The following is an 11,058-nucleotide window of genomic DNA, read 5'->3' as shown; positions in this document are numbered from 1 at the left end:
ATCATCGAGGGTGTTGAATGGTTTGTCCCAGGCCATGGTGCCAGGCTCTTCTCGGGGTCATTCAGGTGGGAGGCTGTCACTTTCGGGCAGGACATGATCTGTTCTTGCAAGTGGCTCAGCCCTTTGCCCCGGCCTCTGTGCGGTCTGCCTTGTACCACTTCTTCGGTCTGCTGTGAGTGGCATTCGCAGATTTAACCCACCACATGTTGGGGAGGTGTGGCTGGAGTGTGACTGTCTCTGCTGCCATCTGGTTCTCTGTGGTGAGCAGGCGAGCATCTGACACTCAAATGGAGAGTCGTGGGAGGCAGCTTCCAGAAAGCAATTGAACCAGAAGCTGTGTGGGACTAGGCGACCTTGCCTCTTTTGCTCGAGGCTCCACTAGGCCATTGTCTTCATGGCAGAGACAAGTCATTCAAAGGGTCTTCCAGTCTTGAGGGGTTGGGGGGTGCTTGTGGTCAGTGGCAGTGGTGTTCAACCGTGTTTTGCCATTAAGCCGTTTGTTGTTCAGGTCATCAATGAAACGTAGAGTTTTTTTTTCTGGGCAACAGATGGAGGGGCAGGGTGAGATGGGGAATATGTTGGCACCAGTAACCCAAAAGACCCACAAAACCTTGTGCCTCAACTTGTTGGTGGGCACCGCAATGAGGATTTTGCTTTGAGCAACCATTGATATTTCTCTGCTGCCTGGATTCTCAGGAAAAGGACTGTTGGACTAGGACCCTGGACCTTTTCCAGGTGGTGCCTCCCTGGTGCCAGTGTCTGGGGTGTTGCTGCTGGTGTCCAAGACATCCTAAAGTGGGCCAGAGGTTGTGGTATATGGAGATACCAATGACATAGGGAGGAAGAGGGAAGAGTTCCTGAAAAGTGGGTCCAGGGCCTTTGGTGAGAGCTGAAAAGAAATAGAACAAAGGGAGTCATGTTGGGATGACTGTCTGGGCCATGCGACAGTGAGAGCAGGAACAGAATGAGGTGGAGGATGAAGGCGTGGCCTGAAGGTGCGGGTTAAGAGCTCCTTGAGGGCATCCTATTTGCCTTGCTCGGGAGGCTTATGTCGGAAGTCGATGAGCCTTGCTGCCATGTCCTGATGAGCAAGATCATCATGGAGGAGTAATGGATGTCATCAGCGGTGATCTCTTGGAGGTGAACTGGTCCTCGGCCTGTTTTCTGAAATCCACGTGTGGCTGCGACATCCAGAATGTTGACAGCTTCAACCAAACCATCTGAAGAGCCGTCTTGACCGTGATCTTCACGTCCAACTGAAGGGCTGGGTCCTGCTGAGGTCACTACTCTAGCAGGCGCGTTCCCGCAAACTCTGGAAAGAATGACATGCACCCAAGAAGTGGAAATGGAAGATAAGTTGCTTGAACAAGCAACTCCAGCCTCGGGTTGGAAGGAGATCCTCCCATTGCTCATTGTTTCCCACCACGTGGGTCGTCCCCTGGGATGAAGGGCATTGGCCCCAACGGGGTCTGCGCTGTCAGCGTGTTTGTCAGCTCTCTAGTATAGTGGCTCGTGTCTCGGTTAACAGGCCACTCCAACTTGATATGTCAGAATAAAATGGAGCCCATATTTACCAAGGGTGGGTGTGGAAATTTACATGAAACCCTGACACTCCCTTTCACCTGAAGGCCTCCGTTTATTCAATGAAACTTTAAAGTAACAGACATTTCTGTTGAGGAGAGAAGGGGGAGGGGGTAGGATATTGGGGAAGTGGGTGGGGGGTGGTTTCTTTATTCTTTCTTTTATAGATGCCACACATTAGATGAACATTATAATTAATAGTGTGAATTTGTTGTGGTTTTAAGTTTATAAATATTTTTTTAAAATATTTTTTTGTGGGTGGCAGATAGGATCATGCGGACTCTCTCCCCCCCAACCCACCCACCCCAAATATCAATGGGATAAACCGGGTTCATTGTCAACATCGTCGAGGATCCCTTCCACCTGCCCACAGCATTTGGCAGCTCTTCTCACCAGGAAAGAGGTCGAGGAATATCGGAGCCAGTAGCACCAGACCCAGAAACAGATTCTTCCTGCGAGGACTGAGGATGGAGAATGATGGATGACTGGCTCAAAGACTCCATGACTCTGCTATTGATTCAACAGAATTTATTTCTTTTTTGGGAGGGACTGCACGTGTATCATTTGTCTCTCTATGCATAGGTCCGGTTGTGTGTTTGCAGAGGTTTCACCATGAACGCAGTTTCCTCGGGTTAAATTTGAACGGGTACAGAGGAGCTTTCCTGGATAGGAGAATGTATCTCATGAAACAAAGTTGACAGAGTTCGGGCTTTTCTCTTTTTCACCCCAAAATTAACTTTATTCTAAAATTATTGACCAAGAGGACAACTGTTCCATGTCTTTTCTCATCCTCGTGTTGCATGCCTATATTCCCTTCACTGCACACGTTCTCTGTTTAGCATCATTCTACCACTTTGACACCTTGTGGTTACTCCCTGCACTCTGTGGTTGAAGGGGTTCCCCTTAGTCTCCGCCCCTCAAGACACGGGGGATGAGAGTCCTTCCCCACAGCGCCCTCGTGTTGGCTGCGCCAAGCCTCAGTGCATCTCTCAGCAACCTGGAATAGGCCGGTGGGCAGCGTTCCCTCACCCACATCTCCATGTGCTAAAAGACCAGCAGGTTAACGTCGAACAGTTATGCCCTTTGGACCTCGATGTTGTGCTGACCTATCAATTCCAAGCAAAATAAAAACTAGACCCTTCCTCCTTCATATCCCTCCATTCTTGCAATGGAGGGAGTGCAGAGGCGATTCACGAGGCTGATACCTGGAATGGCAGGAATGACTTATGAGGAAAGATTGTGCAAATTGGGATTGTACTCCCTGGAGTTTAGAAGATTGAGAGGGGATCTCATAGAGACATATAAAATTCTGGCAGGACTGGACAGAATGGATGCAGATGGGATGTTTCCAAGGATGGGAAAATCCAGAACCCGGGGCCATGGTTTGAGGATAATAGGCAAACCATTTAGGACCGAGATGAGGAGGAATTTCTTTACCCAGAGGGTGGTGAATCTGTGGAATTCATTGCCACAGAGGTCAGTAGAGGCAGGTTCATTAAATATATTTAAGAGGGAATTAGATATATTTCTTCGGTATAAAGGTATTAAAGGTTACGGAGAGAAGGCGAGGACGTGGTACTGAACTTTAAGATCAGCCATGATCTCGTTGAATGGCGGAGCAGGCTCAAAGGGTCGAATGACCTACTCCTGCTCCTATCTTCTATGTTTCCTTCATTCATGTGTCCAAGAAGCCCTTAAATGCCGCTAATATTTCAGCCTTCATCACCACTCCTGGCAAGGCATTCCTGGCACCCACAAGTCTGTGTAAAATCAAGTATCCCTGATATTGCCCCTAAACATTCCTCCCTTTGCTTTAGGCATCTAGTGTTTGCTTCTCTTATCTGGGTTTCAGGCAGACCAAAGGGCATCTTTCACTGAGATTCTGGTCTTCCAGCAGTTCTGGATGTCTGTCTCTGGATGCTCTGCTCAGGGGACCACCCCGCAGTATCTCATCAAGTACTAGTCTCTGTGTCAGCAGGAATTCCATACTGACCACTGCCTGATGGCCCTGTGGTCAATAGTGTTTGTCTATGCAACCATTCCCATGAAGGTGATGGGGCAAAGTCCTGCTGACTAGGACATTGTGTGGCATCAGGGACAGACCAATCTTTCGCAACACCTGAGCCAGGTAGAACCTCAGCACATAGCGGGTTTTGGTGCCCTTGCACTTTGTTTCCAAGCACAGCCATACACAATAGCCATGCTGGTTAGGGTTATGCCCCCAATGATTGATGACATACATGGTCCTCCAGACTCTATCCATTTTGGAACCCCACATGAATAGGAAATGTGTTTTGGGAATTGACAGGGTGGAGGTGTGGGGATGGGCCACACCTGCCCCACGTGCAGCAGTACCAAGAGCTCCTTGAACCTGTTGACCAGGTTCTACCAGATTGACAGAGTTGGGCATCTCTGTGGTTCTCCCTGTCTCCTGGAACTGGGGGTCTCCTTACTGCTCCACATCTCCTTGAGTTGGTACTTTGTTCTCCACCATCCCCACAAGACAACCAAGATCCCTGGATGGAGGGCAGAGGCGCAGTGAGAATACGGGTAGTTTCAACAGGGTGGGGTCCATCCTGATGCCTGATAACAGGAGGAAACCAACAGAGAAGGAGGGGGCATTCGATAGCATGTGGGGCAGGGTGTAGACATGGCAGCTGACTGGAATTGTCAGCGGGATACTGAGACCTGGGAGAGGAGGGGAAGGAGGGTGCAGTTGTGTTCTGATAAGAGAGTACTGAGGGAGAGGCAACATGGGTGGAACCTCAAGGCAGGGGACCCCTGATTTTTTGCAGGGAAGGGCTCTGTAAATAGACTCACAGATATCCAGCGCAGAGCATCTTTGTTACCCTGCCATCAGGAAGGAGATATAGAGGAATAAAAGCAGAGAAACTCGGGAGGGAAATAGCTTCTTCCTACAGGCCGTGAGATTGACGGCAACATGAGCTGGATGGGAGCTAAGAATGAAAATGGGGAGAGGAATATGGACTGATTACAACAGCACAGCCAGCAGGAGAGAAGAGCCAAAGGACCTTTTTCTCTGTTGTCTATCTGGACGAGCCTTTTGAGTTCAAGCTTTAAAGAACCCAATCATTTTTAAATTTAATATCAATGGTATAGAATGAATCAAGAAACAAGATGTCTGTCCAGCGGCAAGCGTAGAAGGCACTTCCAGAAATGGAGGCTCTGAAACCACAGGGAGATTCTGACCGGAATGAGGCCCGGCTTCCTCTGTAAGGAGGAGAAGAGAGGCAGGGATAATGTGGGGGAAGGGGTGGGGGGGAGGAGGTAGGGATGCCTTCCTCCGTTCACCTCCCATTTCCTCTACACCGTACCCCTCCTCATTCCCCTGCCCATTCCCCTCCCCCATCACCTCCCCATTTCCCGTGTCCCGCTCGACTCCCCCGCTCCCCTCCCCAACCTAACCCTAACCCCAAACAAACCTTGACCTTAACAGTACCGATACCCCTAACCACTACCCCACGCCCCCAACCCTAACTCTATTTCCACCATGTCCCCTAAACCCGACCCTAATCCTACCCACCTTCCCCTAACCCCAACCCACACCCCACCTCTACCTCCTATTCCTACCTCCTTCCTAACCTAACCCAAGCCCACATATCCTAACCATAAACCTAACTGTACCTCTACCCATCCCTGACCCTTATCTTAATTCTACGCACCTTCCCCAACCCTAACCTAAACCCTACCCCTATCCTCTACACCTAACCCTACCCCATACCCGCACCCCCTACCACTATCCCATTACCTACCCCTACCCTCTCAATACGCCCTTTAACCTACCCCCTTCCCCTATCCCTCATTCCCCTAAGTTAGGGGTAGGAAGTAGGAAGGGAAGGGGAGGGGAAGGGGAGGAGGGGAGGGGGAGGGGGAAAGGAGAGGGGAAGGGGAGGTGAAGGGAGGAGGGCTGAGGTTAGGGCATAGGTGTGAGGGTAAGTGAAGGAGAAGGTGATCGGGAGGGGGTTGGAATGGAGGAGAGGTAGGGGAGAAATGGGGGAGGGAAGTGGGTGAAGGGATATGGAAGAGGTGGGGAATGGAGTTGGCAGGGCCAGAGGGAGAAGAAGGGGAGGGGTTCAGGCCATCATGATGTTGTCTGTCCTCTGTTCAGCTGGGATGCAATGTTCTTCTGGACTCGTGTCTTGTCTCTGAGATCGCTCCTTCTCCTGGGAAGAGAAATACGAGTGATAGAGATGCCGTCTCCGAGGCCTGATCACGATGACTTTGGAGGGCCCCAACTCTTCCTCCATCACCCCCCTCCCTCCCCTGCACAGTAGGGCCTTTCCCTTCCTCTGCTTTACCTGAGGAAGTGTGTTATGGAGAAAACCACAATCTATATCAGCAGAGCTCAGAGTACCGTGTCTCCATCAGACCTTTATAAATGTTCTCCACAACAAACTAACCCTTACCCGTACCACACCCATGGCTATGGGTGGATTAAATACCAATTAACCTCTTTCTGAAGTAATAGTCATGAATTTGATGTTGATTCCAATTCTGAATAACTTCTCATAATTCAAGTTCAGCTCCTGTAAAGTTCGATCCATTATTAGTACATAATTCTTTTACTTGACCATGTCTAGGAATAAAACACCAAAGAACATTAATGAAAGAGTCTGTATCAAGCAATGACGCTACTTCAATATGAATTGCTCTCATAGTCAAACAAGTGAAAATAACTCCATATCGTTTTTCAACACTTCGTCCTCACTTTACTTGCAAAGGACCAAAATAATCAACTTCCACGGATGTAAATGGGAATTCATCAGGTGAAACTCTGTCCTGTGGTAAATCTGCCATTTGTTGTTGTCCAGGTTTTCATTATCTATGTCAGTCACAAAGAGATGAAACCTCATGATTTCATTATTAATATATTTAAGCACTAATGTTCTATCAGTCCAAAACACAGGATCTACTAACTCCATCTGTAATTCTCTTCTTAACATAGCGTCCATTTTACTCGCCATAATAGCAGCAGTCAATTCCATTCAAGGTCTGGTGACTGACTTTAATGGAGCCACTCTGGCTTTTCCCATTACAAATCCACCATCTACTCGCACTTGGTTATTTCACAGGACTCAGTAACTGACAGGATCAAAACCACCTTCACTTACATCAGAAAAATGGTGTAACTGATCAAATGTGGCCACTCCAAAGTCTGTTGACGTCAAATTCTTCCAAGTATTTGAAGACGCTCAATCTAATTTTTCCAATCTTGTGCAATAGATTCTGGATTAGTTTTATCTCATCCAAATTTTCTTTTGCACAAAACTGGTATTTGGCCGGGCTGATCATTAGGCTGAATTCGGCCAGTCGGGGGAAGAGGGTGTGCAGGTGAGACTTGTGTTGTGCCCAGTCTCTGCTGGCGACAAGAATGTCATCCAGATAAATTAACACAAAATTCAAATCCCTGCGCACCATATCCATGAGGTGCTGGAAGGTCTGGGCAGTGTTCTTGAGTCTGAAAGGCATGCATTAAAATTTGAACAAGCCGAAGGGGGTGATGATGGCTGTTTTGGGGATGTCCTCGGGGTGCAATGGGATTTGATGATACACGCACACCAGATCGACCTTGGAGAATACTCTCACACCATGCAGATTGGCCATAAAGTCCTGAATGTGAGGGATGGGGTAACGGTCAGGTACTGTCGTGTCATTAAGCCGTCGATAATCTCCGCAGGGGCACCAACCATCGGAGGCTTTTGGGACCAGGTGGAGCGGCAATGCCCAAGGACTGTCGGAGCGACGAATGATCCCCAGTTTCTGCAGATGCTATCTGGAGCTTATCTGGCGGGTTTAACAGTAATGTACGATGAACTGTATCAGACACTGTGACACCAGGTTCACAGTTGGGAGAATATTTAACGGTGATATACAGTAGACTTTGGCAGATACTGTGAAACCAAGTTTTCAGTAGTGAGAACGTTTAACAGTAATGCATGATAAGCTGTGGTAGATACTGTGATACCAGGTACACAGTTGGAAGAAGGTTTTACGGTGATGTAATATTAACTGTGGCAGATAAAGTGAAACACCAGGTTCACATTGGGGTGAAGTTTATGATGATGTACGGAAGACTGACGCAGATATGGTGACACCGCATTCACAACGAGGAGAAGGTATATCAGTGATGTACAATAAACTGTGGAATATACTGTGACTCCAAGTTTACAGCGGGGAAGGGGAGGGGAAGGGGAGGAGGCAAAGGGGAGGGGGAAATGAGAGGGGAAGGGGAGGTGAAGGGAGGAGGGCTGAGTTTAGGGCATAGGTGTGAGGGTAGGTGAAGGGGAAGGTGAGCTGGAGGGGGTTGGAATGGAGGAGAGGTAGGGGAGAAATTGGGGGGGGAAATGGGTGAAGGGATATAGGTGGGGAATGGAGTTGGCAGGGCCAGAGGGAGAAGGGGAGAGGTTCAGGCCATCATGATGTTGTCCGTCCTCTGTTCAGCTGGGATGCAATGTTCTTCTACACTCGTGTCTTGTCTCTGAGATCGCTCCTTCTCCTGGGAAGAGAAATACGAGTGATAGAGATGCCGTCTCCAAGGCCTGATCACGATGACTTTGGAGGGCCCCAACTCTTCCCCCATCACCCCCCTCCCTACCCCTGCACACTAGGGCCTTTCCCTTCCTCTGCTTTACCTGAGGAAGTGTATTATGGAGAAAACCACAATCTATATCTGCAGAGCTCAGAGTACCGGGTCTCCATCAGGCAACACCCTGGTTCAACACGACATGGCAGGAAGATGCTGGACAAATCATGGATGAATCAGTCGAGTCCCTTCAGCTGATCCATTGGAACCTACCTCACAACAATATTACTCTTCCCTCCCTCTCACCAGTACCTTCTGTTTTTTTTCTTTTATTCCTCTCCCTATATTAAAATCTTTTTCATGCCTTTTTTGGACCAGCCTCCACTACTACCCCTGGCAATGCATTCCAGCCACCCACTACATTCTGTGTGAATAAAATATCCCCCTCACATCTTGTCTAAAGTTCCCTCATCTCACCTTATTTAGACGTCCACTGGTATTCTCACCCCAGAAATGCACACAATATTCCAAGTGTGGTCTGACTAGAATTTTATACATATGCAATGTTACCTCTCAGTTCTTGAACTCAATCCCCTGACTCCTGAAGGCCAGCACACAATACACCATCTTAAACTCCCTCTCAATTTTCACAGCAACCTTGAGCGATTTATGGAGCAGGATCTAAATATTTCTGTAAGTGTGATAATCTCCCAAATATTTATATATGTAGCGGATACTTCAATAGAGCTACTAAAGCAACACACACACACACACACACACATACCAGGTTAGTCAACACAAGACTGCTTTATTCATTCTTTACAGGCTTCTTCTATTTACAGCGTCTCCCGGGCTCCATGGGTCAAGGTGCGACATCATTTATGAGTTTGCTGCAGATCCACGGGACCACAGGTTTTAATTAAGCTCTGTGAGTGTCCTGTACCTTCCGGCAGGGGAAATCACAGATCTACGTGCCGTTCCTCGGCACGCAGCTCCATGTGCATGCGGTCAATTAAATGGATGAGTTCCCAGCTGTCTGCCTTATGATTTCATGTGCTCGCTAAAGACCCTTGCCCTCTCGGCCCACTATACAGCTGCTACACCCCCACAGAACCGTCGCCAGAAAGTAAAACAGCAGCTGCATGCACCTTAGGTGGACACCCTCATTGTCTGGGCTGGGGGCACTGAATGGGTGAAGCGGGATCCACATGGGCAGGGTTGTATCTGTCCAAACTAAACAGCTGTGAATGTCCCCTAATGTCCAAAGTATACTCAAACCTATCCTTCTTCACCACGCAGAAAAAGCCCTCATACGGGTCATTGTAACAGCACTCCTGGGTCCTGTCTGCACACAAAAAAATCAGCGTCCAGGAGTGGTGGGGCATGTTCTGTTAAGGGGATCCAAGCCAATGGGTAGGAAAAGCTTTGCTGATCACGATACCATGTCGAAGCTGCTGAAGGATGTTCAGATCAGAGTTGGTTGAAAAATGAATGTCCCATGAAACTGGAAGGACCAGACCATAAACCATCTCTGCGGACAATGCAGATATATCTTGCATTGAAGCTGTGCGCACTCCCAAAAGAATGCATGGCAACTCATCAACCTAATTGGGACCAGTGAGTCAGGCCTTAAAAGTGGACTTCAGTTGCCGGTGGGAACGTGGGTTAATTGTGTTCCATGGACTGAATTAATGTGGGAAAACCAAATCTGGCCATCCAGTTGACGATGAATGCTCTGGCCCTTTTGTCAGTGTCACTGGATGGCAACGGGACTGCCTCTGGCCAGCACGTGAAATGTTCTACAACTGTTAGAATGTATCTTATGTTTTGAGATTCTGGCAATGGTCCAAGCAGGTCCACATGCACATGTTCCAACTGCCTGCATACTGTCAGAAAATGTTGAAGAGGTGCCTTAGTGTGGCACTGAATTTTGGCAGTCAGGCAGGAGATAGTCGTGCAAACCCATTGCATGACGCCTTTTCTCAGTCCATGCTATACATATTTATTTGACATGAGCATGACAGATGTTCTGATGGACAGATGATATAAGCTGTGTATCTGGTCAATAAGGTGTTTCCTCCAAGATGCAGGTAACATTGGTCTAATGTAGCCCAAAAACATGTCACAAAGTAAGGTTGGCCACCCAGTTGTGCTGCCCCCTGCTGTATGTCCAGGTTAGTAATGGCTGTACTGTATGCCTGAACATCGGGGTCCATTGCCTGGACACAGGCTAATTCAGAAATATCAATGTCACCCTAAATATGTTATACGGTCGGTCTGGACAGAATATTCATGACGAGGTTGTTTTTACCAGATGTTATCCAAGTAGATCTAAGGGAACTCTAAATCTCTGTCCAAAGTGTCTATAACCCGCTGGCAGGTTTCAACACCATTCTTCAACTCAAGTGGCATCCTAAGACATTCAAAAAGCCCAGAAGGGGTAATAATCACCATTTTCGGAATATCTTCCTTATGGATGGGATCTGATGGTATCTCATGACAAGATCAACCTTGATTAAAGCACAGAAATTGTGCAGATGGGAGGCAAAATCTTGCATATGAGGGACATTAAGACAGTGGGTCTTATCCTGAGATATGGTCTGCTGGCCTTCATAAATCATAGCATAGACTAGAGTATAGCTGGAAAGTGATGCTGCAACTGTTTAAGGAATTGGTGAGGCCAGGTTTGGAGAATTGTTTTCAGTTCTGGTCTCCAAATATAGGAAGGGAATAGATAACGTGGAGAGGGAGCAGAAAAGATTTACAAAAATGTTACGTGGCTTACAACATCTCGAGTACAGAGAAAGATTAAGGAGACAGCGACTTTATTCATTGGAACGTAGGTGGATGAAGGGGGTTATGATAGAGGTATTCAAAATTATGAAAGGAATAGATAGACTGGACGTGAGTAGACTCTTTCCCCTGAGGGCAGG

This window comes from Narcine bancroftii, unplaced genomic scaffold, assembly GCF_036971445.1.
Source record: "Narcine bancroftii isolate sNarBan1 unplaced genomic scaffold, sNarBan1.hap1 Scaffold_303, whole genome shotgun sequence".
Taxonomy (NCBI): Eukaryota; Metazoa; Chordata; class Chondrichthyes; order Torpediniformes; family Narcinidae; genus Narcine; species Narcine bancroftii.
Note: the sequence above shows the minus strand (reverse complement) of the source record.